Source organism: Nomascus leucogenys, chromosome 6 (genome assembly GCF_006542625.1).
Source record: "Nomascus leucogenys isolate Asia chromosome 6, Asia_NLE_v1, whole genome shotgun sequence".
Taxonomy (NCBI): domain Eukaryota; kingdom Metazoa; phylum Chordata; class Mammalia; order Primates; family Hylobatidae; genus Nomascus; species Nomascus leucogenys.
The window spans coordinates 119,983,114-120,010,922 of NC_044386.1; the positions used below are offsets into that span (position 1 = coordinate 119,983,114).

Consider the following 27,809-nt stretch of genomic DNA (forward strand, 5'->3'; position numbering starts at 1 on the left):
CAGTTCTTTCTAACAGTATGAAAATGGACTAATACAGTACATTGGTACTGCAGAGAGTGGGGTGCTGCTATAAAGATACCAGAAAATGTGGAAGCAGCTTTGGAACTAGGTAGCAGGCAGGGGTTGGAACACTTTGAAGGGCTCAGAAGACAGGAAGATGTGGGAAAGTTTGGAACATTTTAGAGACTTGTTGAATGGCTTTAATAAAAATGCTAATAGTGATGTGGACAATAAAGTCCAGGCTGAGATGATCTCAGATGGAGATAAGGAACTTGTTGGGAACTGGAATAAAGTTGACTCTTACTATGCTTTGGCAAAGAGGCTGGTGGCATTTTTCCCCTGCTCTAGAGATCTGTGTAACTTTGAACTTGAGAGAGATGATTTAGGGTATCTAGTGGAAGAAATTTCTCAAAAGTAAAGTGTTCAAGAGGTGACTTGGGTGCTCTTAAAAGCATTCAGTTTTATGCATTCACAAAGAGATGATTTGGAATTGGAACTTATGTTTAAAAGAATTGCAGAGCATACAGGTTCAGAAAATTTGCAGCTTGATGATTCAATGGAAAATAAAAACCTATTTTCTGAGGCAATATTCAAGCTGGCTGCAGAAATTTGCATAAGTAACGAGGAGCCAAATGTTCATCACCAAGACAATGGGGAAAATGTCTCCAGGGCATGTCAGGGGTCTTAACAGCAGCTCCTCCAATTACAAGCCCAGAGGCCTAGGAGGAAAAAATGGTTTTATGGGCTCGGCCCAGGGCCTGGCTGCTTCGTGCAGTCTCAGGACTTGGTGCCCTGCATGCCAACCATGGTTAAAAGGGACCAATATAGAGGCCAGGCCATTGCTTCAGAGGGTGCAAGCCCAAAGCCTTGTCAGTTTACATGTGGTGTTGGGACTGCAGGTGCACAGAAATCAAGAATCAAGGTTTGGGAACCTCTGCCTAGATTTCAGAGGTGTATAGAAATGCCTGGATATCTAGGCAGAAATTTGCTGCAGGAGTAGAGCCCTCAAGGAGTACCTCTGCTAGGGCAATGCAGAAGAGAAATGTGGGGTCAGAGTCCCCACACAGAATTCCTGCTGGGGCATTGCCTAGTGGAGCTGCAAGAAGAGGGCCACCATCCTCCAGACCCCATAATGGTAGATCCATTGGCAGATTGCACCGTGCTCCTGCAAAAGCCACAGACACTCAACGCCAGCCAGCGAAAGCAGCTGGGAGCAGGGCTGTACCCTGCAAAGCCACAGGGACAGAGCTGGCCAAAACGACAGGAACCCACCTCTTGCATCAGTGTGACCTGGATGTGAGACATGGAGTCAAAGGAGGTCATTTTGGAACTTGAAGATTTAACTGCCCTGCTGGATGTCCGACTTGCATGGGGCCTGTAGTCCCTTTGTTTTGGCCAATTTCACCCATTTTGAATGGGTGTGTTTACCCAATGCCTGTACCACCATTGTATCTAGGAAGTAACTAACTTGTTTTTGATTTTACAGGCTCATAGATGGAAGGGACTTGCCTTGTCTTAGATGGAACTTTGGACTTGGACTTTTGGGTTAATGCTGTAATGAATTAAGACTTTGGGGAACTGTTGCGAAGACATGATTGGTTTTGAAATGTGAAAGGGACATGAGATTTGGGAGGGGCCGGGGCAGATGATATGGTTTGGTTGTCCCACCCAAATCTCATCTTAAATTGTAATTTCCATAATCCTCACATGTCAATGGAGAGACCAGATGGAAGTAATTGAATCATGGGGGCAGTTTCCCCCATGTTGTTCTTGTGATAGTGAAGGAGTTCTCATGAGATCTGATGGTTTTATAAGGGGCTCCTCCCCACTTTGCTTGGCACTTCTCCTTTCTGCTGCCTTGCTTCCTCTTCGCCTTTTGCTGTGATTGTAAGTTTTCTGAGGCCTTCCCAGTCATGCTGAACTGTGAGTCAGTTAAACCTCCTTGCTTTATAAATTACCCGGTCTCAAGCAGTTCTTTATAGCAGTATGAAAACAGACTAATACACTGCCAAACAGCCACAATGCTACACATGCTCACTTCAACCTCAAGCTTGGTCTACATTTCTCTAATGCCCTCTGGAACAACCAAATCTTTTGTTAATGAGAAGGCAGAGTGTGAGTGTCTTTTTCTTGGGAATGAGTCATAGTTGGCTGACATTACGAACCTTAGCCTAGCTTGTGTTTTTCATAGGGCACCCCCTTGTGCTTTTTAAAAAATCCTGCTAGAGAATTCACAGGCTGAAGAGAGGGTACCCCTTCTTGAGTGTCCTAGGTTTCCCAAGTAGTTCTCCCAGTTCTGTGTTAGCAAGTGGCAGGGTAGGATATGGGATAGGTGGTAGAACAGGCAGAAGAGGGAAAAGCTGGATCATAATCTCCTAAGATCAGGGACATTGCCTTCATCTTTGTATTTCAAGCACCTTGTGCAATACATGTGTCGGATGAATGATGGCTAGGTGAATAAGAAGCATTTTGTTTCCTCATTGTCCTGTTCAGATGTGACATGGTATCAACAGCCCAGGTATCATTCAGACACTCATCACCCTTTTACCTCCTTATTCCTCCTGTCTGTTGAGTGGTGGTGCAACTCATATAAATATATTCAAAGCGCATGGAGCATTGACTGAGATGTCCGCCCAGTGCTCAGTAACGGAATTGTGGATATCGAAGCTACTCAGTTCTATCTTCCAGACTAAGACAGTCATGGGATTGGTTATTTGGGGAGGTGGAAACTTTATCTGCCTACTTCTATTTCCTAATTTCATATTATGTAGTCTTAGCTCCTCATTTAAAATCTACAACCTAGGCCAGGCATGGTGGCTCATGCCTGTAATCTCAGCACTTTGGGAGGCCAAGATGAGCAGTTCATTTGAGCTCAGGAATTCGAGACCAGCCTGGGCAACATGGTGAAACCTTGTCTCTACAAAAAATACAAAAAGTAGCCAGGTATGGTGGCATGTGCCTGTGGTCCCAGCTACTTGGGAAGCTAAAGTAGGAGGATCCCTTGAGCCCAGGAGGTTGAGGTTGGAGTGAGCCACGATCACACTGATGCACTCCAGCCTGAGCAACAGAGCAAACCCTGTCTCAAAAACAAGCATAAAAAACAAAATGCACAGCTTATTCTTTCATGGACGTGGGATATGAAATAGTAAATCTTGAGAGTCAATCTTCTCTGTGGTCTTAATTTGTACTTACATATGAGCATATGAATATACCCACATCACATGCACATGTGGATACTTCTTTCTGCACTTCTGTATAATAGGTCTGTGAACCCTTTTGGTCATCTGTGTGAGTGTGTGCTTGTGTCTGTTTTGGCAGTCATGCTATATTTTTATTCTTAACTCCCTTAGCTCCTTCAAAAGATGTGATGTGCCTGGCGCATAGCATGAACCCAGTAAATACTGGCTGAATGAGTTAATGACTGAATGCTATGTTCAGAGAACAGGAATGCCTGCAACTTGGAAACTTTACACAATCCTTGTACTCGAAATTTAAGTGGAGAAACTAAATCTATATGCAGAAAATAAAGTCTGTTACAAAGTAACATAAGAATAAAATAAAATTAATTGAATATACTATGGACCCCAAAATCTGAGATAGGTCTCAGTTAATTTAGAAAGTTTATTTTGCCAAGGTTGAGGACACACATGCATGACACAGCCTCAGGAGGTCCTGAAGACATGTGACCAAGGTGGTAGGGGCACAGCTTGGTTTTATACAATTTAGGGAGACATGAGACATCAGTCAATACGTGTAAGATGTACATTGGTTCAGTCGGGAAAGGTGGAACAACTTGAGGTGAAGATGGGACTATTTGAAGTGGGGAGGGGACTTCCAAGTCATAGGTCGATAAGAGACAAATTACAGAGTTGTAAAAACATCGAATGAGTTAGTATATTGAAAAGCACTTAGAACAATACCTGGCTCATAGCAAGCACAGAGTGAATGTTAGCTATGATTATGATTATGATGACTATAATTATTATTAGTATTGTGAAGGAAAATAAATCTTGGGGCCCCAAAATCACTAAGCTAAAGGGAAAAAGAAACTGGAAATTGCTTAGGGTTTGCACTAAGCAATTTGAGATGCATTCTGCTGAGTTTCTGATTAGCCTCTCCAAATAAGGCAATCAGATGTGCATTTATCTCAGGGAGCAGAGGAGTGACTTTGAATAGAATGGGAGGCAGGTTTGCCCTAAGCAATTTCCAGTTTCCTTTCCCTTTAGCTTAGTGATTTTGGGGCCCCAAGATTTATTTTCCTTTTACAATACTTATAATAATTATAGTCATCATAACCATAATCATAGCTAACATTCACACTGTGCTTGCTGTGAGCCAGGTATTCTATATATTTTCAGTATGTTAACTCATTCAATGTTTTTACGACTCTGTAAGTATCACTATTATTTTCCTCATTTTGCAGTTGAGAAACCTGAGGACTGAGAGGTTAAGTGACTTGTCTGGAGTCACACAGCTAAAAAGAATAAGGTCACATAGTGAGCACAAAGTGGTATTGAGGGTTAGCAATGAACATTTTCTGGAGGAGGCAAGTTGAGTCATGTCCTGTCCCATCACTGACAGCCACACCTGTAGCCAGGGGTTGTATGCACAAGTGGCTATTACCCATCTGGCCAGCCCTCAGAGGGGGTGGGTGGTAAGCTGAGAGAGACAGTCGTGTTGAGAGCCTGCTCACATGGTGACGTGGTCTGGCCTGCATACAGCACTGCAGCCTTCCCAGAGTACATGCTAATTAATTCTAAGACTCCTTTGCATGAAGTTCTCAGTATTGACTAAACTCTCCAAGGGAAAAATCTCCCTATTTCCAAGCAAACTCAGAGTAGAACTGACCTCCTTCATGACACAGCATACTGACTTCAAGTTTTGAAAGAACCCAATGGGCCGGGCACGGTGGCTCACGCCTGTAATTTCAGCACTTTGGGAGGCAGAGGCAGGTGAATCACAAGGTCAGGAGATTGAGACCATCCTGGCTAACATGGTGAAACCCTGTCTCTACTAAAAATACAAAAAAATTAGCTGGGGGTGGTGACACGTGCCTGTAATCCCAGCTACTCGGGGGGCTGAGGCAGGAGAATCACTTGAACCTGGGAGGTGGAGGTTGCAGTGAGCTGAGATTGCGCCACTGCACTCCAGCCTGGGTGACAGAGCAAGACTCAATTAAAAAAAAAAAAAAAGAGAGAGAAGGAAGTAAGGAAGGAAGAAAGGAACCCAATGAATTGGGCTTCAAAAAGTAACTACCTACTGTGGTAGAGAGGAAGAGACACAATGGCAAATATATAGATACATAAATGTACTCCATCAGCATCAAGTGTCAAATGTGCCAGGAACCGTTCTAACCCCTGGGGATTTAGCACTGAACATGGCAGATGAAAATTCCAGTCCTCCTGAAGCTTACATGGGGGAGAGGCAGATAAGAGATACAGTAAGTTAGAAGGTGACAGGTGACATGGAGGAAAATGAAGCAGGAGAGGGGCTGGAGTTTGTAGGGAGGGAGGCCCCCAGGTGAGTCTGGATGCAGGAAAGCACTTGTTCTCCTGACTAATTTGACAGCAGAGGGTCTTCTCCTTAGTTTTCTCACTTTCTTACCAAGTGACCTCTCAGGTTATCCGGCAAAGAGACTTTCAACCCTGGGCCAGGGTGAGTGTGGAAGCGGAGTGGAGGGGGGAAGGGAAGATGAAATTCAGGTCCTCTCATCCTATAATCCATGTGGGGATCTAGAGGAATCATTGTGGCAGGGAGGGGAGATGATTTTATGACAATAAGACATAGGCTTCAAATTTGATCGGGGTAGGTATTGATCCAGGGATATAAAGATGGCTAAGTCATGTCCCTTGAGAATTCCCAGTGTAGTGGGGAGCCACTTGTGAAGACATTTGCTTGTTTCATTTTATCCCACATGAGTTTTCCCACACACTTCTTTAAAGAATGCAGTTTGGTCTTACTCTGTCGCCCAGTCTGGAGTGTATTGGGCTGATTACAGCTCACTGCAACCTTGACTTCCCAGGCTCAGGTGATCCTCCCACCTCAGCCTTCCAAGTAGCTGGGATCACAGCTACCATACCCAGCTATTTTTTTTTTTTTTTTTGTACAGATGGGATTTTGCCATGTTGCCCAGTCCCCAGTCGGGTCTCTAACTCTTAGACTCAAGCAATCCTCCTGCGTTGGCCTCCCAAAGTGCTGGGATTACAGGCGTGAGCCATCGCACCTGGCAGTTTGGTAGCATTTTGACTTAAATTTCTGTCTGTGAACAAACAGCATTTGAAAGGTCTATGAAAATGATAAGATAAAACATGAGAAGAAAACAGTTTGTTGATAGTAAAAGCTCAAAAAATTTTGCCGGTTAGGTTAAGAACAATAGGGCCAAAATTGTGTTTGTTAAGTTTCTTGGAAGGGATTCCTCCTTTGAGGGAAAAGCCGGTTGATTCTTACATTTTCTTCTCTAGGAAATTAGGTTAAGGATAGGCTGAAAGCACAAAATGCAACTTAGAAGTTGACCGTTTCCCCTTCTTCCGCATCTACACCCATGCAGCTGTGGGACCTCTGTCCTTGGCTAGGAGCTTTTGGCACAGTGTCTTGCTGCTGGCGCCCAGAGTCAATTTTCCTGCATCCGGCTTACTGTGTTTTCCTCTTTTAGTTCCTAAGTGGCCCTCCAAAACCTTGACTGGGTTTGTCTCTGGTTTACACTGCTCCTATCCCTCTGCTTCCCAATTTACTATGTGAAAGGCACCAGGTACCCGCTTCGTAATGCACCCCTACTGCTCCCCACAACACCTCTCCACTGTCATGCTTAATTGTCTACATTCATTTGTCAGAGGTCTGATGTTCACTTTTTAAAATGCAGTGAATCATTAACATGCTAATAAGTGATTTAATACCTATTAATGAGGATTCACAATAGAAAACTGATTTAATGTCTCAACTCACTGCTTCAGTTTTCTCATAAAAGGAAACAGCTAAGTACTCCCTAGGAAAAATGATGCCCACGTGCATGCATCTTCCTCTTTCCTGTAATGCTTCCTGGGGTTCTATCTTTTCTCTTAGCAATGCACTGATACATTTATGGTGAGGCACAAGTAAGAAAGAGAAGAAAAAAGGAATCGCCTTAGGAAGCCTTGAGATAACCATATTTGCTTTTGTTTTAACTCCACACACGGCCTATTTCCTGCCCTGGGTTATTTTCCTCAGAGGAGCTGTGGAGGAGATGAGTAGACTTACACATAGATCCACAGCTCCCACAAAGTCTTCTGCAGCGAACCCTCAGAATTCCTCACTCTCATCCCTCTAGCACAAGTTGTGCAATAGCCTCATTTTTACATCTTGCCCCTGAAGAAGAGGGAAGAATTACACCTTGATGGTGACTCAAAAAAGACAGCAGATGCTGACAGGGTTCTTTTGATTAAACAGGAGTTATAGAACTATGTCTAAATTGTTCCGATTTGATTTGAACATTATATTTTATCAGCAAATAACATGTGTTTAATTATAGAAGTAACTAAAACAAAGCATGAAAACATGTGGTTCTACAATGTTGGTTTTTTTTTTTTTTTTTTTTTTTGAGATAGGAGTCTTGCTCTGTCACCTGGGCTGGAGTGCAGTGGCGTGATCTTGACTCACTGTAACCTCTGCCTCCCGGGTTCAAGGAATTCTCCTGCCGCAGCCTCCCGAGTAGCTGGGATTACAGGCACCCACTAGCACGCCCAGCTCATTTTTTGTATTTTTAGTAGAGATAGGGTTTCACCATGTTGGCCAGGCTGGTCTCAAACTCCTGACCTCAAGGGACCCTCCCACCTCAGCCTCCCAAAGTGCTGGGATTACAGGTGTGAGCCACTGTCCCCAGCCTTGTTCCCCAATATTCTTTTGGCTTGTTTAATTCTAAGAAAAAGAGTCCAAGATAGGGTTCAGGAGCATTCTTTTCCCGAGATATCCCTGGAGTGAAAATGAGTGTTGGATGATCACTATTTTGGGTACTAATTGACCAGTATTGAACAGCTGAGCTCCAGGGATAGAAAGATATCTAAGGCTTGACCAGTGAGGATTCCCAAAGTAGTGGGGAAGCAGATACAAAAATCAGTTAAGTTGTGATAGTGTAGTAAGTGTTGCAATAAAGGTATACCCACAGAACAGAGAGGGCCGAGGCTAGGGAAGCTTGAGCAGGATTCAGACTTTCATTAGGCACAGAGGCGAGAGAGCAGCTCATGGCAAGGGCCAAGAAGCTGCCCACTGTTTTGTCTGGAATATAGTGGGAAAGTGCAAAAGGAAGTCCTGGAGCAGCAGGTTGCAACCAGGCCATTGTGCCAAGGAGCCTGGTCTTGATCCTATAGGTGGAAGGTGGCTGGTAGAGTTTAATCAGCAGAAGAAAAAGAAATGAGAATGGGAACATGAGTTAGGTGACAACTGGATGAAGATGGACCAGACATAGAAAGCCTCATGTCAGGAAACCAATTCTGCAGTGGTCTCCTGGCAGGAAATGAGGCAGACCTGAACTGAGCCTACCTCAGTTAGTGACCAGTCTGCTTTAAATTCAACCCTTCTGCCAGATGGTTTTAAAAATGTATGAGCCCATTACTGAAAAACAGAAAGTCTTCGAAGAGAAAGGCAGACCAGGAAGCACTGAGTGAGAAGTACCCAGTGTAAGGAAGGGCGTTTATTAATCCTCTCTCTTTGAACTAAATTCATTAGTGAAATCTGAGAAACTTTGGAGCTTCAATGAATTTGAAACTGGCATTTCCCTTTATCTGCATCTAGTCTATTTTTAATTTGCGGTTATATATTAGCTGATAAAAAAAGAAAAATGTCTTTCAGCAGTTGAAGACAGCTGATGAGAATCAGGCTCTCAGAGTGGGCGGTACTGCTGATGTTTGGTTTATGAGTGATACAGGAATCAACTTGTTGAAGCTCTCTACTTGTCAAAGCACCTTTAAATAATCCAAGCCCAGAGTTGTTTCATCTTCAGGCAAGAGAAAGTGAAAATGGCTTCAAAGGTACAACATCTCAGATAAACACTATAAAATGCATCCACACTTGCCTTTGAAATTGTAGTGGTTCAAGCACACGGAGACAAGCAACAATGTTTATTTCCTGAGACTAATGAGCTTGTCTGTCTTTGTCTATGATGATTGTTCTTAGAGACAAACAAAAATGTGAATTATATCTGACTGCTCTAAGAAGAAAAGACTGCCAGACTATTTTATTTTTTGGCAGTTATGTGCTTCAAAAAAGTGATTTTTTTCTCAATTCCTAGGAAGCAGGCAGAGAAATCACATTCCTGTGGACCAGTGCTCCTTAGTGGATGAGTTTTATGGCATGGTGGTGGTTTAGTTAGCAAGAAGCCCTGCCTGTTTTCTGAAGAGTACTATACTTGTCAAACCAGCTGCTACGACAGTGCAGGGTTGTGACTGGTGTTTTGGGGTTCTCTCTGTGCATAAGCCCTTTCCTTTTAATACAAACAGCAAGATCATCCTGTTCAGCAGCTGACGAATGACTATGTGCACCAAAAGGCAACAACGATGAGGCAACTGATGCATTTGTAACTCAATGTCTCGCTGAATTCCAGCTTTCTTTTCTCAAGGTGGTGAAACAGGAAGCAACATCCCATCAGGAAGAACCTGAGGGTGCCATCCAGTAGCTTCGCCTCACGTCACTGACTGCCCTCAGTCAGAAATCTTGACTTGCAACTTTGAAGGGTGGGTCTCTGAAGGAATTTCAGGGCTTACGCAGAGATGAGGTGTGTTGCTCTCTGAGGAGAACGAAGCTGGTTGGATCGTTGGAAGCCGCTCTGACTACACTTCACAAGCAAGGGGCACCTTTTGTGGACTGACATTTCAGAAAGGTAGGCGCCATCTCATTGCTGTGGTTAGTATTTGAGGACTTTCAAAACCAAGGTGGCTGTGATTCCGTGTGTGAGCTTGTGTGTAGTATATGTGTGCCTGGGTGCATGACAGAGACAGGGAGAGGAGACAGAGATTGGGGGAGAGGCAGCCAAATGAAGAAACGTTCATTTTTGGTCTGATGTTTGGGAGAAATGCAGAAAAGACAGACTTGGGGCTCTATGCTTTGTAGAGTTTTGCTTGGGAGTGTTTAGTAGTGGAGAGTAAATGTCGAGTCCAAACTTCCACTACTGACCTGCATTGCTCTCGGGCGAGTTTAAACTGATTCATTGAGGGTTAGGAAGAAAGGTTTGGGTAGTGAAATCACACACGGTTGAATGCTCAGCATAGCTTGATTTATCAGGAAAGCCCTGACTCCAGGTGGAATGAAAGGGGTCACCACAGATCTTTGCCAGGTGGCATGGCAAAGGCCATTTCAGACCATCTCAGAGTGCCTTAAACTGAGAACAAGGTGGGACTTGCTCACCCCACAGTGGCAAGCCTTCCTAAGCTGCTTCTGTCTTGAGAGATATAGTGCTCAATGTCACGCCAGGAGAAATTAGCTGTTTAGTTCTAAGGCTGCCAGTGTTATGCAGAAAAATGAAAAAAATCAAACTACTTTTTCTGATCCAAGCAAATGTTTAGCAAGAATGTTCTGTTAAGCGTTTTTATTTTTTTGAAACCTTTACACAAAGCAAGGGAAATAGAGCTTTAGGGCTGACCAGATAATGAATTTTAATTTATTCATTAACCCACAATGTTCAAGTGCCTTCTCTACCATAAGTGAGTGTTTGACTTTAAACTTCACGTTTTCATTGCCTTCCCCCCTACAAGCCCTTTGTTTTTCTTAAAAGGGGTTTCCATTTATAATTTCATCAGTAGAATTTCTGCATAAAGAGATAAGTTCTTTAAAGAGAAAATATGTATATGTTCAAAAAGGTAATAATTGTGTGGCCCTCTCATTAACACTATTTCTGCCTTTTTCTAAAATATCAATCAAATTGATTTACATAAGCTTGAAGATCATTCTGGGCTAATAATAATCTACATTTACTAAGTCCTTGCTGTGTGTACATGCATTTTCCCATTTAGGGCTCATGATATGCCACTTTCAGACGAGGAATTGAGGCTTAGTGAGATTTACAGTGGTACAGCAGGGATGCGAGAAAGCCACAGCTTTATTGCCTTTCTGCACACTAAGATTTATGATTTCAGCTCATTCTATATTCCCATTCTATTCCATTAACCCCCCACAGGGTCCTTGTGTGGAGGGATTCCTGAAGCCATGATAATATTCAAATACTCGAACTTGGTATCTTATAACAAAAGGCCAAAATCAATCAATCAATTTATCACCTGCTTCTGCTGTTAGGGGAAGGCTTGGTGTGGTGGACAGTACATTGACTAGAAAGACAGATCAAAATTCGAATTCCTGCATCCTGCTTACTAACTGTGACCCTGGCAAGTCACTGAAATTCCTTTTTTATTTTTTTGAGATGGAGTCTCGCTCTGTCACCGAGGCTGGAGTGCAGTGGTGTGATCTTGGCTCTCTGCAACCTCTGCCTTCTGAGTTCAAGCAATTCTCGTGCCTCAGCCTCCCAAGTAGCTGGGAGTAGAGGCATGTGACACCACACCTAGCTAATTTTTTTGTATTTTCAGTAGAGATGGGGGTTTCGCCATGTTGGTCAGTCTAGTCTCGAACTCCTGGCCTCAAGTATCTGCCCACCTCAGCCTCCCAAAGTGCTAGGATTCCAGGCATGACCCACCACACCTGGCCTCAGTGAAATTCTTCAAACCTCAGTTTCCTTATTTATAAGATAATTATTATAACATCCATCAAACGAGGTTGTTTATTATAAGACATAAAAAGGCAGGGTATGTCAAATGCCTTCCATAGGACCTGACAGAGGGTAGGCCCTTGGTAAACAGTATTCATTTCTCCATTTTGCAGTAATTTCTTCATACTCTTGACATGTTGGATCCTGTTCTAGGATTGGGGGTATCACCAGTGAACAAAGTAGATAAGTCCTTGCCCTCAGGGAGTTGCCTTTCCACTGGTACTTGTTCCTTATATCCTAGTGTACTTTCTTGGGAAATCACTTTGTGATTATCTTTCTTTGTGGAGCTGATCCAGCTTTCAAACAGCCTCTTAAACAAAGTAATGAATGTCCTATACCAAAAGTCCCCCAAAGCACAGTAAAATCAAGCAAAAAGCAAGAACATCAGATACTTCTTTTTCAAAAGTCAGTTTGTTGTGGTAGGCCAGGAAAGTTATGTTTTTACACACACACACACACGCACACACCGTTTATGTAGGTTTTCCCTGGTCTCCACACCACAGCAGAAGCACTGCCAGGAGCTGGCGGAGTGCTCATGGGAGGAGGGTGCTGGGCTGGCTCCAAGACAGCTCCCTCCGCTCACAGAGCATGGAGTGTATCGTGGCAACTGTTCATTTATCTTGGGCCCCAAGCCATCCACACAAGAAGCTTGGACTTTCCAAGCCCTCCCCAACACGAATTTAGGGATGTGATGCAAAGATTGACCTGCAGATGTACACCTTTACAAGGATGGATTTGGGACAAAAGCGATTGACTTATGTTTTGGCAAAAAGCTTGCAGTCAAGTTCATCAAGTAGGCCAGCTGGCATCAAGAATGGGGTTTTGGCAATCTGTCTCTATGTTCGAATCCGGAGAAACTGCAGATCATAGCAGAGAGATAGCAGAGGGGAACACAGGGAAGCTCTCTCTGGAATCAGATGCAGGTAGATTCTTCTTTCTCCTGGAAACACCTCAACACACAATACAACGATCTAATTGATCTTATACAGCTCAAGTTTGTGGTTTTATTTACTGGGTGGACCCAGGATGATTGAAGAAATCCTTGTGCCAACCCTAGACAGACCAGACAGTTGGCAGTATGAAAGAAGGCATTCTAAAGTAGCAGGACTTACTTTCCTAAGTCCTGTGCAACAATCAAGCCCATCATTTTACAGCCATACTGTATGTGCTGCCTTAAGATTTGTTCTTGTAGCTGGAATTTACAATGATGAAAGCATAAATGAAGCTAAAAGTCTAATTAAAATAAATAAATTAGGGCTTATGTATAAAAACCCCAATTGGCAAGTGAACGGAGAGATTAAGAATCTTTGACCTTGTACAAAACTGTAACAGCCACAATTCTCCACAGGGCTTTCTGTTGATGGTGGACAGATGTTCAATCGTAAATGGGCTTCAGTTAGATCACTTCCAAAGGTTGTTATTATCATAATTTCAAGGCTGAGAAGTTCCATTAATAAATAGAAAATAGCTCTCATGAGAAGATTTGGCTTGGATGTCCATGAAACAAATTTTACCTTTCCCAAATATGAGAATTTTAAATTTCTTCATCTGTGAGTATCTTCCTGCTACTCAAATATAAAATTAAAGGGTTCTGGTTATTTATTTTTTTGGCCTACCTGGCCACTGGAAAATCTGTGGAGACAATTTGTGCTAGTGGTGGGATTATATGTTTCAATCTAATGGAAAGTTTCCTTTTTATTGTTTTCTGAGTTAAATCTTTAGGAAATACCAGGAAACTAAGATATTTAACCAAAATCCCCAAATCTGTCTGCTCAGGATTGGTAAACACACACTCACATTCATACACACACATGTGTATGTGCATAATATGAAAACACAACCAAAAGATGCATGCATTTCTCATTAATGGAAAAAGAGTAAAGTTCACAGGTAAGGCATATGTTTAGGTTATTTGAAGAGGTAAAATATTACATTAAGGAGCTTGAAACCATTTTTACTTACTATATTCAGGTTCTAAGATGAAGTACTTAGTGAAGAAAAATCATATGCGATAATCCATTTAATTATCTGCCGGGATAAGTTCTATTTGTTTGATTCTGATTTCTTTGCCAGACATATTTTACTGGATAGTCAATAAATACTTGTTGATTAGATTGACCCTGACACAGGCTGAACAATAAACTAATCATTTCAAAATTTAAGCAGAAAATTCTGAAAACACTTTCTTCAATAATGAAGATTACTTGACATCATTTAATAACTAACTTGGCTTCAATTTCTTCCCCTCAAAGTTTGTTTTCTTGTTTGACATATGATTAAAAACTTTAAAAACATACAATATGCTGATGCTGAACAAATGTCAAATTCTGCAGATTAGCAATTTTCATTTGTAATGTTCACATCAGAGGATCATTACTATATTCCACTTTGGGTCAAAGTTACAGGGTTTCATAATGAGCTATTCCTATCCCATTAGCTGTAACTTGCTCTACTGGCCTGATTCCAACAGAGATCTGCCTTGTGTGGAATTCTGGGCTATAACTAATTGTGTAAGAGTAAAACTTCAGAGCTTTTCTAGATGATGACCATAAAATCGTATGCAACTTGAATTTTCCTAAGTGATTGTTGTGTAGATTACACTATTGCAGTGATTTTCAAACGTTTTTAACCATTACTGATAGTAAGAGATACTTTTCAGATCTCAACTTAGGACACATACACACACACAATTCTGAAATAATAGTTTCATAAAACAATACTTATAGGTATTGATGCTTTCTATTTCATTTCATTACACTCTACAACATTTCTGGTCATAACCGACTAATTAATTTTGTGACCTACTGGTAGTGGTTCTCAATACTGTCTGAAAATTAAAATCAACTAGGGAACAATAGGCCAATGGAATGGACTAAGATGCTAGAAAAGAACCTCCACAAATGTGGACTTTTGATTTATGACAACATTGGCACTACAGGAAAGGACGGCCATTTGAATGTCCATGTACAAATAAATGAGTCTTGATTCTCATCTTAAAATTCATACAGCTCTAAGTATTAATCTAGATGTGATAGGTAAAACAATGTAACTTCTAGATCTTCACTGTCCTATATGGCAGCTGCTAGCCATGTGTGGCTATTGAGTACCTGAAATACTAGAACATTTAAAATTACATATGTTACTCCCATTTTTTCCTACTGAACAGCATTGTTCTAGATGACAAAACAGAATATATGTATGACCCTGGGTAGACAGTGATTTCTTTTTTTTTTTTTTTTTTTTGAGATGGAGCCTTGCTGTGTTGCCTAGGCTGGAGTGCAGTGGCACAATCTCCGCTCACTGCAAGCTCTGCCTCCTGAGTTCACGTCATTCTCTTGCCTCAGCCTCCTGAGGAGCTGGGACTACAGGCGCCTGCCACCATGCCTGGCTAATTTTTTGTATTTTTAGTAGAGACGGGGTTTCACCGTGTTAGCCAGGATGGTCTCGATCTCCTGATCTTGTGATCTGCTCGCCTTGGCCTCCCAAAGTGCTGGGATTACAGGCGTGAGCCACTGCACCTAGCGATTTCTTAAACAAGATACAATAAGTACTAACATGATGAAAAAGATCTATAAATTGATTATGTTAAAAATAAGAACTTCTGTTTCTCAAAGCATACCACTAAAAGAGTAAAAGACAAACTGCAGGAGAGGAGACATTTGCCGTGCAAATAACATGTAAGGAGTCATGCATGTAACATGACTTGTTATGCATGTAACAAACAAGGAGTCCTATCCAAAATAGAAACAAGGCAATTTTGAAAGATAGACCACCACAACAGAAAAATGGGCAAGAGGTTTGAACAGGTACTTCACAGAAAAACATATTCAGACAGCCAAGAAACATGAAACATACTCAACCTTGTTAGCTTTCTGGGGAATGCAGATTAAAACCACAATGAAGTACCACTACACACCCACCAGAAAGGTGAAAATTTAAAAGACAGACAATAGAAATGTTGGCAAGGATATTAAACCACTGCAACTCTCATACGTCACTGGGAGGAGTGTAAATAGTCACAACAGCTTTGAAAAACTGTTCAGCAATATCTGTTAAACTGAATATACATATGCCTTATGACCTGGCGTTTCCACTCCCAGGTATATGTTCTACAGAAATGCATTCACGTATTTACCTAAAGCATGTTCAAGAATGTTCATAAATGGTACCTTTAAGTGTTATCCCAAACTCAAAACAACATATTTCCATCGACAACAGAATGGGAAAACAGATTGTGATATAGTGATATAGTCATGGGATGGAATATTAAAAGTCGATGAAAATGAGTTTGCTACTGTTACATGCAACAATATAGATGCATCTCAGTCCTAAAAGTTGAGTGAAAGAATCCAGATGCCAAGGAATGTGCTCAAAACAATTGTATTTACATAAAGTTCAAGAGCAGGCAACATGAATCCATGGTGGTGACAGGAGAGGCATGAGGAAGAGTCTGGGATGCTGGTCATGTTCTTTTGTGCTTTGCTTCTTTACCATCTGTATGTTATACTTTAATAATTATATTACACTAACAATACAGCAGTGACAATACTGATACCAGGACTGCACCTTCAGAGATCTTGGTTTAGTTGATCTGGTTAGGTAGAAAGCATGGTCTAAAAATCTCTCCCAGGGAATTCACATGTAGAACCAGGGTTGGGAACCAGTGCACTAATGGTTCACAACTGGTCATTTGAAAACCCATGTGCTATGACAAACTGTAATTGTTACACCAGGCTGTGCTAGGCCCTTACTATCTCTGCTCAAGTTGCACTGACTTGAAGACATAATTCGTATTGAGAAATGTTAGCAACGTAAGGAGTCACAAAGTTAACTGCCCTAGAAAGCCGGTCAGGTGCCTGAAAACAGTTGGCCAGGTTGGTAAGTGCGTGTTCCATTTAAGGCCTGTGGCTCCAGTGATTCTTGCCAGTCTTCTGAGTTTCTGAGTGAAGCTGCAAATCTGGATTTCTATGTGCAAATTCCTGAATTTTCAGTGTTGGCTCAAATTGTTTTAAAGCCCCATGCACCAGTCCAAAGTGATTGGTAGGCCCAACTTGGCCAGCACCAAGCTCTCCCATTGGTTTGAAACTCTGACTTAAGTTTTAGACCTATTATAGAAGGATGCTTATGGGCACAGTTGTATAATATATTAATTATGTTTCTCTTTTTATGCTTCAGGGATGTTGTGAAACAAAAGCTGACATTTATATATATACATATATACAGTATTTGAGTTCCTCAGTAGAAAGCTATCATATATACTCAGGTAATTATTTTATTTTATTTTACCTCTACTGTGTTTTCTTAACTATAATCTTGGGAAATTAACATCTGTGACTCAGAATTTGATTATCTGGCATTGTTTTGCATATTCTAGGGACAAGTGGAGTTTGGGCAAAGCCAGTACCATGCTATTCTCTATGAAATACTATAGATTTGTATTCTTTCCTTTTGAAGGGGGAGATGCAGGAGAAAGCTTCTTGTGACAGCAGCCGGTAGCAAAGAGCCATCATTGGGTGGCGTTTGCTGTCTGTGCTCTGGTCTTCCCACCCCCACAACACTTGCTGTTCTGATGGGAAGGAAGGAAGAGCTGGCTGTGCTGGGCAGGCCTCTAGCTTCCAGCATCTTACCTGGAAAGCTAAGGCCTTCCACATCCCTTCAAAACCACATCCCTTCAAAATCATAAAATATGACCCCAAATGATAAAATATGATCATTTTTATGAGGAAGAGTCATTCATGAAGCATGTTCACAAATATTGATGAAAGGCAAAGTCAGGTAACGTAGAGGGGAGGAATTGCACTTTTACCGTTAATGCCTAAATTTGCGTCTGGCTCTGTATCACCTTGAGCAGTTGCTTTATCTCTCTAAACTTCATTGTTCACCTGCAAATTGGAAGCATGAATAATTATTATTGTTGTAAGGATTCAATGAGTGTGGGTGCAACATTATAAGCTGTGGTATATACAGTTGTTCGTTATAATTTTAATCATCTCATTTACTTTTTGTAATGGTCTGTGAAAAGCTGGTGTTATTATTCCCAGTTTTGACCTGCAAGAACCAGATATTTATGCTGCTGGATGCCTGATCCCAGGTCTATGCTCTCCCTGCACCAGCTGTGCTTGCTCACACAGAGCTTCCCCTCCTCCCCACCCTGCCCACTCCTAGTGGGACGGTGGCGGGCTCAGGCCGAAGGGGCTCCCATCCAAGGTAACCCCATGCCTTGGGCCTATCATTTTCTACACCTTACCAAAAGTTTTGCTAAACAGCAAAGGCAGTTCATCACACATGTATGTTCCCAGACTGCTTTTTAGTGAAGGTGACAGTGGTGAAGAGGTAGCCTACTGGGAGGAAGAGAAGGAGGAAGCATTGTAAGCCACAGAGTGAAGAAATACTTCCTGCTCACAAAGAAAGTGCTCGCTGTGAGAAGGAGCAGTTCAGCGGGGCCTTCAGGAGCCACATGAGGACTTCTGTCTTGGTCATGCTATCAGCCCCTCTGGTGGCTACACAGCCCGAACAGATCTTTGGCTTCCAGAATTCACAGGACTTCTGGAGGTTCAGACCTATCCCAAGGCCCTGTGGACAGGCCTACCCCAAACATTTGCAGGACACACGGCAAGAATACAAATGGAGGCACCAGCCCTCAGCTGGGCCCGGTCTTTCCTCCCAGCCCCACTTATGTCCTGCTCCGCTAGGAGCCTGGTGTGCATGTGTGTGGCCACTGCATGCTACGTCCCCTGCCTTCCCCTCCCCAAGTCTTCTTTGGGCCTTCTCCAGGCCTAGCATTATACTGTGCTGTCACTTTTAAGAGGACAGACTTAGAAAGGGGCCCGTGCAGGTCCTGGAAGTGGGTTCAGAGCTGCTCAGGCAGGGAATCCTAGGATCCTTGATTACCTACCAAGTGTGGAGAGGGGGCATGGATGTGGGTGTGCATGTCTACTTGAACCTATCGACTCCTCGCCCAAGGGAGAAGTGAGGCCAGAGGAGGGCCAGAGGGGGGTCTTTTAAATTAAGGCCAGATGTAAGTGTGGGGCTGCCCCTGAGGATCAAGCATAGTGTCCTGGTACACAGTTGGCACTTAATCATACCTTCGACTGATGTGTGACAGAGTGACAAAGGCTGAGCAATTTCAGAATTGCTGTGGAATATCTAAGTATTGCTCTTCTTCCACCTCCATGCTCCATAAACATCGACCTAGCAGCATGGCAAAGGTTGGAGTGGCTGGGATTTCATAAGATGGCAGATGGGTGACATTCCCAACCTTGTGTACGAGCAGGAAGAGCAGTTTACTGAGAAACAGCTTCACTGGGCAGGGAAGAGAAACAATCTAAGGCTCTCCCTCTCTCCAAACAAGAGGACATCACTGAGGCTCAGATGGGTGTCTCTTGGTATATTTTTAGAATCCATGTAGGTTTAGTGTCTTTCATATGTATATTCCAGGGAATAATTGGTATATTTGAAGCTGAATATCATATGACTCTTCCGTTCACTTTTTTTTAGAGCATTTCTTTCCTTTAGAGCAACCTAAAGACATCTATATTTAAATTTCCTGAACGTGAATAACATCGAGGAACTCTGAATCCCCTCACATAGCACCCGGAGCTGCTGTTGGAAGGTGGGGATGGGAGTGAAGGGGGTCAGAGTGGTCAGTTCAACTCCAAGTCCACCTCCATCACTGTCTCATCTCCAGGGTTCTCCTCCACAAAATTTGGGCTTGTGATTCACAGTAGCACTTTGGCCAAGTATATTTTTTGGCGGATTTTTTTTTTTTTTTTGAGATGGAGTCTTTCTCTGTCACCCAGGCTGGAGTACAGTGACGCGATCTCGGCTCACTGCAACTTCTGCCTCCCGGGTTCAAGCGATTCTCCTGCCTCAGCATCCTGAGTAGCTGGGATCACAGATGCACACCACCACGCCCGGCTAATTTTGTATTTTTAGTAGAGATGGTTTCACCATGTTGGTCAGGCTGGTCTCGTACTCCTGACCTGGTGATCCGCCCGCCTCAGCCTCCCAAAGTGCTGGGATTACAGGCATGAGCCACCGCGCCCAGCCAGGCAGAATTTTTTAAAATAAAATATCCAATAAGTCTTACAGAAAGCATTTTAAAAAGAAGGCTTAGGGAACCCATTGGCCCCAAATAAAGATCAATAAAGGAGAATCAGAAGATCACATTGGCACATGTTTGATCCCCCAGGGAAAAGGAGCTGATGATGTGCCTGGCGTGGTGTTGAGCTAGGAAACCCCGTGTATGTTAGCACAGTATCGTCTCACATTCATACCAGCTGGTTTTCACTAATAGGCAGAGAGATGATGTGAAAATTGTGTAAATGCATGTTGACAGAAATTTAAGGATACTCCTTTGAAAGAATGTGTATTTGAAAAGTCTGGAAATTTTTATTTTTAAATAGTATGTTACATTTTCAAGCAATATGCCCAAGACTTTTTCTGCCAGACATCTTTGCAAGTGAAGTATCTCTAAATTCAAAGTCATAGATTTAATCATTAATCAAAAAAATTGAATAAATGAAATTTATTCTCTAATGTTCCAGGCACTGCAGATATCCCGTATGAGCCATTCTCTCTCTCTCTCTTTCTCTCTCTGTCCTTCTCTTTCTCTCTCTTTCTCTTTCTCTCTGTCCTTCTCTCTCTCTCTCTGTCCCTGTCTCTCTCTGTCACTCTGTGTGTGTGTTTCTCTCTGTCTCTTTGTCCCTCTCTCTGTGTCTCAGTCATTCTGTGTTTGTCTTTGTCTGTCTCTCTGTCTCTGTTACCCCCTATCTATTTAAAATCGGGGTGTTATACATTTTTTTCTTTAAGAGGATTCTTGCATTAGATAGGGCTAGACAGAAAAGACTAGCCTTTTTCCAGTATGAGGTCTTATGATTTATTTTCTCTTGGTGAGTAGTTAGCAAGGGCTGGTGATCACTGACAGAGGGAGCAGCTGCCCTGGCCAGAGAGATGAATGACCCATCCCCATTTGCTCAAGGTAGAAAACAGTAACTATTCCAACAGGTGCCTAATCCCCCAGCTCAATGCCATTGGCCCTTGGCCAGAGATATTGCTATAACTTTTCTTGTGGTTTCGGAGTCTGAGAAGAAAGCAGTTGAGACTATATTTGGGGATGTTTTTCTGTACTCCTTCACTATTTCCCTGCCTCTCCTGTAAGCACTCACACCCACTGCACCCCACCCTCCTCCAAGAACTACTAGGAACTTTGTCATCTTGTTCTTTTCCAAGGGGTGCTTTATCTTGCGGGGGCTGTAGGCTGTACAACAGGAAACCCTGCCTGCAAACATTACATAACAAAAACATATTTTAAAATATTAAAATTTGGAGCTTGCTTCATCAGTGTACCTTAGTAACCCCAAATCCTTTCCTAAAAGTGACCCGGCTTCCTCTTTATCTGTGGGCGAGAGACAGATGTTCCAAATTCCTTCTTGATCAAGAGATGGCCTCACACCCTCCTCTAGGTCCTACTGTTTTTCATAAAATGATTCCTTTGGTGGCACTGCCCAAGCAAGTTTCATGAGGTAAGAAATGCTGCTGTCACTGAGGAAATGAGTCACCCTGCAAATGACACTATCCCTCAGAAAAGCCAGTCCCCCACCAACACTTGGTCAGGGTGACCTAAACCCTGATCAGGGTGTTGTAGGAAATGAGGGACTGCTGGCTGGCCATCGTGCCACTTGGAGGCACAGTGCCATCGATGAGGAAATGTAAATAGTGACTGCAGTGCCAATGCCAACAGTATATCGGGCACTTGCCATGTGCCAGGCATTACATTAGGTAATTGAGACACATGATGTACTTTATTTAATCCTGATCTAGAACTTACAAAATAAACATAAAATGTTGTGTCTGTTTTTACAGACTGACTTGTCCTAGATCCGTTAGCTATTCAGTGGCAGGACTGACCTTCAAACTGGGCTTCCTGACTCCAGAGCCACAGTTCTAAGTTTTCGGGCTCTGTGAGGAATTCAGGGCTTAGAAAACATCGCTTACCCTAAGCCATGTAGTTGGAAAGTGGTGAAAATGGCATTCAGATTCCCAAACTCCTTTTATTGGCAAGCCACTAGGTCCTGGGTTCTCACATGCCTTGTCCTGGAAATCCTACTCCCGTTTGCTGGGGTTGGGAGGGAGAGCTGGGCATTCTCCCAGGTGAGGCCCATCTTTGGAAAGCTTGGAACCACCTGACACCGCAACACAGACTCTCCAGGGCCTGTCCCTGGGTACTTTACTCAGCACAGTTGGTACCGGTTATGTAGGCTTTCCTTACTGAAAGACGGCGGTGAAACCAGTTATCTATCCAGTAGTGAGAGAGGTGAGAACACCATGGGGGACGTTCTCCCATTTCTCTCTCTGGGAAATCTTTTAAAACTTAATATTTAATTTTATTGTTTAAATCAGCCTGACATCTGATTCTTTCCTGTACCCAGTAGGTGAGGATAATAAGATGAGGTTACTACGTAACACTTAGCCAGCACATTACCGTGTTCAGGTATGTCTGTGTACCTAATCTCTCTTAGTCGCACGACAGGTCTTTGTGGTAGATGGAATTAACCCCATTTAACAGGCCAGTAAACAAATATTCAGAGAGATCGAGTTGCTGAGATCACTCAGCTATTAAGTGACAGGACTGGCCCTTAAACTGGGTTTCCTGACTGCAGGGCCACTGTTCTCTCGAAAGTTTTTAGGCTCTGTGCAAGACTTATAGCTGCTTGTGGTATGTGAAGTGCTGCATTCACTCATTTTTGTTTGTTATTTTTACTGTATTCATCAACTGCTAGCTTGCAATCTGTATAATGGCCTTACCCACCCCTTTCTAACCGGATGAGGTGATGGGAAGCCAGTGCAGCACCCTTGAGTGGCACACAGGAGGTCTTTGCAGACACTAAGGCAATCCTTTAGTCTCTCAAATGGGAAAGCTGAGACAGAACCAGGTGACTAACCTTAGGCCCTTTGTGACTTACTGGCAGCAGGTTCCCAACTCCTTTGCTCTGCCCTGGACCAGTCACTTGTGCCTGACACTAATAACAGGGTAATTTGCGAGGCATGATGTGTAACTCACCAGGTGAGGGAGGAGAGTTCGTGAAGATGGCCAGTGGAGAGGAGCAAGATGTTTACCAGCAACTGGAAAGGAAATGCTGACAGGATGCTCCTTGGATTAACATTTCTTAGTGTTGCAACACCATTGCCTGCTTACCCAGCCACCAACTTACATTTTACATTCCTCAAGTGAACAACCAAAAGGTGGGGAGGGGAGTTCTACCTTTGAAAACAGAACTATCCATCTCATAGTGTTCCTCCCCATCACCTTGGACCCCTCTTTTTGAACCCTAAGATTTACATTCTTCTAAGACATATCTGTTCTGTGACTTTGTTTTACACCCCTCTGACTTCAGTCATACCTGTTTTTCTGCACATTTCTATCCACATTACCAGTCTAAGTCAACTTCCTGGCTCACTTACCTCCCTGGTCCTGAGAGGGCCTTTGGCAATCTCTGTCGAGGTAATGATGAGGCCAAGATGAGCCCAAGTGGATTAAGGTGAAGGGGCCTTGGGAGAATTCCATTTTGGTGAGCACTGCCTCTTGGAAAGCCATGTGCCATTGTGTCTTTATTACCTCCACACTGTAAAGTCATTTTACAGGTAGATTTCAAGAGCCTGTCTTCCTGCTGACTAAGGGAGTACACTTTGTATTTTCTCTGAAATTGTTAAAATCGAAAAGATTCCAATAGTTAGCTGTTTGTGTGAGTAAAATGGCTGTGATAAGTTTTTATGTAGGTAACAAACTTGCCTTACTTCAAATCAGTTTAATCCACGTATTATCTGTGTCAAGCCATTAGCTTTTGTATATGAAACATTTACTATAAAAATTAGCCTCTTAAAAATATTAATGTGAAATAAATCACCATTTACTCAGGGGAAACTAGGTGTGTATTGGAAAAACACTGGCTTCTGGCTTTCCTGGGTTCACTCAGATACAGCAACTATATTTCCCTGGACTCATTTTCTTCATATCTGTAGCGCTGGGCTAGATGTTGCATGATTTTTAGAATAAAATTTGCTTTCACTGATTTGAATAATCAAATAAGAAAAGAGTGATAAATTTTCCTAATGTTGAATCAGTAGTAACAATATTTTAAAAGTTTAAGCCACCCAGAATTTATCATGTTAGTACATCAATTATTTTTTATGTTTCTTTCTAGTTTTTATTTTTATGCCCACACACATACATATGATATGTATAAGATAGTATCATCTAATGAGATCATATTCATCATATAATTATAGTATGATATAACTTTGAATTTGGATTTTACTTTTTAATATGTCATTAGGAATTCTCATGTTGATAAATTTTATAATTTTTAACATTAGATATTATTATCTGGAGTTAATATTTCAAATGTGCTTAAACATTCTGGTTTTTAAAAAACTAATATTGCTAACATTGAAGTGCTATTTATTAACTGTAGCTTTCAAAACTTGTGTCCAGTTTTATGTTTTATGTATATTCCCAGGTACACTTGAACATTTTAGTGACTCCTAAAATGTATTATCTAGTTTCCAAAAGGATAGTATCATCTGTGTGCCACCAGTAACAGATGCGTGCAGTAGTTTTACTATATCGTAGTTAGCACTGAGTATTATTTTTAAATAACTTCTTCTAACTTAATAAGTGTCAATTAAAGAATTTTAGGACCTGGAAGTTTATTTAGTTCCCTTCCTTAGAAGGGCAGTTTCATGGTATTTAATAGCTTGACTCCAATTTATCATTTAACAGACATGAAATAAAGCGATTTACAAGCATTTACCCACTTACTCATTCTAATAACCCTGCAGGGAGGTACAATGATCAACTCCATCTTGTAGATGGGAAAACTGAGGTCATGCTAGTCGTCCATGGGCACATGGCTAGTTAAATGTCAAAACTAGGCTTTAGACCTGAGGAGCCTGGCTCCAAAATCCATGTGCTTGACCGCTGTGGTATATGTATTGAGCACTTACTATTTGTACACTTACTATATGCCAGGTTATGGAACCTTGGGAGATCTGGGGCTCTGGAAAGCCTAGATGAGGATCTTACAGATGCTTAAATGGAGACTTGAGGATTAAGGAGGAGAGAGTGAGGTGAAGGGGTGAGCAGAACATTCCAGGCAGAAGGAATGGCCTATGCACATGCCTCAAGGCTAAAAAAAAGAACTTTGACAGTAATTCCAGCACTTTGGAAAGCTGAGGTGGAAGGGTTGCTTGAGCCCAGGAGCTTGAGACCAGCCTGGGCAATATAGTAAGACCTCATCACTACTAAAAATGAAAAACTAGCTGGGTGTGGTGGTGCACGCCTGTGGTCCCAGCTACTTAGGAGGCTGAGGTGGGAGGATTGCTTGAGCCCAGAAGGTCAAGGCTTCAGTGAGCCATGATCATGCCACTAAACTCCAGCCTGGGTGACAGAGCAAGATCTTATGTCAAAAAGAAAAAAGAAAAGAAAACAAGAACTTTGCCTTTTGCTTTCAAAGATTAGAAAGCAGACCCCTCACAGTTGCAGTATCACAGACTGAGGGGAAGCGGAGCACAGAAGGACTGGAAAAGTAGGCAGGGGTCCAACCGCCCAGGGCTCTCCTGCAAGCATCTCAGTTACAGGAGAGTGCAGGGAGAGGGAAGATAGGGAGCTGCCTCCAGACAGAGGTGGAATCATTTTGGACAAAAAGCCTCCACAGAACCTTCCCCAAGTGGAGTTTCTTCTGCACACAACAGGAGACAGCAGTAGCTGCCTGGAGCATTTCTAAGAATTAATTCATTGGCTCAAGATTTCGGTTAGGAAGGGACTGATAGATGGCAACCTAGATCACAGTATATTGTGAAGTTTTATTACAGAGCCAAGAGAAACACATCTTGAAGGGAAGAGCATGAGGGGAGAGCTCTGGCCTGGAAGGGAACTTGACTATGTCTAATTGGCATTTTTGAGGTTTATTAGTTTTGCTAGGAAAATATCCCAATTATGTTTAGTAACAATGAGAAAGTATTGCCCTAGTGGAAGGTGACAGCTGGCTCATGGAGACATTAATTTAAATTTTGGAATCAGTGGGAGCAAAAGGGCAGAATCACATCTTCCTGAAACCTCAAGTCATCACCTAATTTATAAGCACAATAAAGTAAAGCAAACTCTACCAACAGTGTTAGGAAGGAAAATGAGAGGGCTCTCCCTTCTCATTTGGACTTCAGAGGCCTTTTTTGACTTGCTCAGAATACCCTCAGCCTTTGATATCTACTATTAGAGTAAAGCACATAAAGATGGTTGGACATTTCCATCAAGGCAGGCTGCGTCCAGTCAGGATTAGAGTAATGTGAGATTGGCTAGTAACAACCCTGACGAATATAGGACTAACAGGCATAAGAAGCAGTCACACCTCTGGGATATTGAGCACCCAAGGAAGAGGCTCCCCACAGGCTGACATGCAGACCCTCTTGAAAGGAGTCTTTATGGTACCAGCAGAACTTGCTGGAAACCAGCCCTCTGGAACTTGCCATAAATCTGCCCTATAGGGCTCTGGGAGAGCTGCTCGTTAGCAGGTATCTCCCTGGAGGCACGCTGCCACAATAACCCAAGGGAGGTGCTGAAATCTGCTGGCGGCTGGGGGTTGCTGGAGCCCTTCACCGTGTGCCCCGGATCTCAAAAGCAAAACCCTTTCCTCCCGCCATCTTGCTCCATGAACCTCTTCTGACAAAGCTTCCTGACCAGCTGGCAAAGGGAAAATATGTAAAGGGATTGGATCCATTTTCCCAGAGCAGGCAAAAAGGATGAATTTGGAGTTGAGAGGCATTAACTTGACAACTGGCCCAAGCTTCAAGAAAGAAGCCCTGTAAGAAGAGCAAAGACATGATGCTCCTCTCCAGGGCATGTAACAGAGCATTAATGGAAACCCAGGCTCCCAATGGACTTACGATGCTCCTCTCTAGGGCATGTAACAGAGCATTAATGGAAACCCAGGCTCCCAATGGACTTACGATGCTCCTCTCTAGGGCACGTAACAGAGCATTAATGGAATACCGGGCTCCCAGTGGACTTACGATGCTCCTCCCCAGGGCAGGTAACAGAGCATTAATGGAAAACCAGGCTCCCAATGGACTTATGATGGAAAAAGTCCCTGGATTATTTTTTTAAATTGAGTTATAGAAGTTCTTTATATATTCTAGATAAAAGTTCTTTATGTTGCAGATATTTTCTCCCAGTCTGTAGTGTGGCTTTTTAATTCTCTTAATGTTTTTTTTTTTTCTTTGAGACGGAGTCTTGCTCTGTCACCAAGGCTGGAGTGCAGTGGTGTAATCTTGGCTCACTACAACTTCCACCTCCAGGGTTCAAGAAATTCTCCTGCCTCAACCTCCAGAGTAGCTGGGATTACAGGCACCTGCCACCATGCCCAGGTAATTTTTGTATTTTTAGTAGAGATAGGGTTTCACCATGTTGGTCAGGCTGATCCTCGAACTCCTGACCTCAGGTGATCCACTCACCTCAGCCTCCCAAAGTGCTGGGATTACAGGTGTGAGTCACTGTGCCCAACCTTAATGGTATCTTTTGTTGAGCAGAAGTCTCCATGTTTTAAAGTCTACTGGGAAACAATACAAAGGATAGCTCTTGTTTACTTATCTTTTCTGTTATTTTCTCTGTATTATTAGAGTCACAGTCTCACCTGTTATAACAAATAGAACTCAAAATTCAATAACTAAGATAGAAATTCATTTCTCTTGCATGTCACAGTACAGACATGAGTGATGAGTGGCCCAGGGCTAATGAGCTAATTGGCTTTAAAAATCACTCCTGTCCTGTCAGCCACATCTCCAGCTATCAGGAAGGCAGAGAGAAACCAGGACATGCAGCTTGGTCTTTAGGGAGATTACGCAAGTCAATTCCACCCCCATGTCATTGACTGAGGCATAGTGACACGTGCCACGTCTGGGGAGGCTGGAGAATGCTGCTTCATGGAGCAGGCAGCCACATGCCAGGTGTAACTGGGGTGGGGGCTGGGGCTGTGTAACTACAAAGGATAAATGGATACTTGGGAGCATCCTGATACCACTTAATGACATCTTT

General features: G+C 42.7%; 1 protein-coding gene across 4 annotated transcripts in view; it reads left to right on the forward strand.

The window, feature by feature from the left end:
• Positions 1-27,809, forward strand: part of CERS3 (ceramide synthase 3) — a 140,253-nt gene that overhangs the window by 5,633 nt on the left and 106,811 nt on the right. For all 4 annotated transcript variants that reach the window (XM_003277548.3, XM_012507172.2, XM_030813848.1 and 1 more), the window contains exons 2-3: positions 9,587-9,847; positions 16,898-16,985. The gene's annotated coding sequence lies outside the window, so the exon portion shown is untranslated. The remainder of the gene's footprint in view (positions 1-9,586; positions 9,848-16,897; positions 16,986-27,809) is intronic.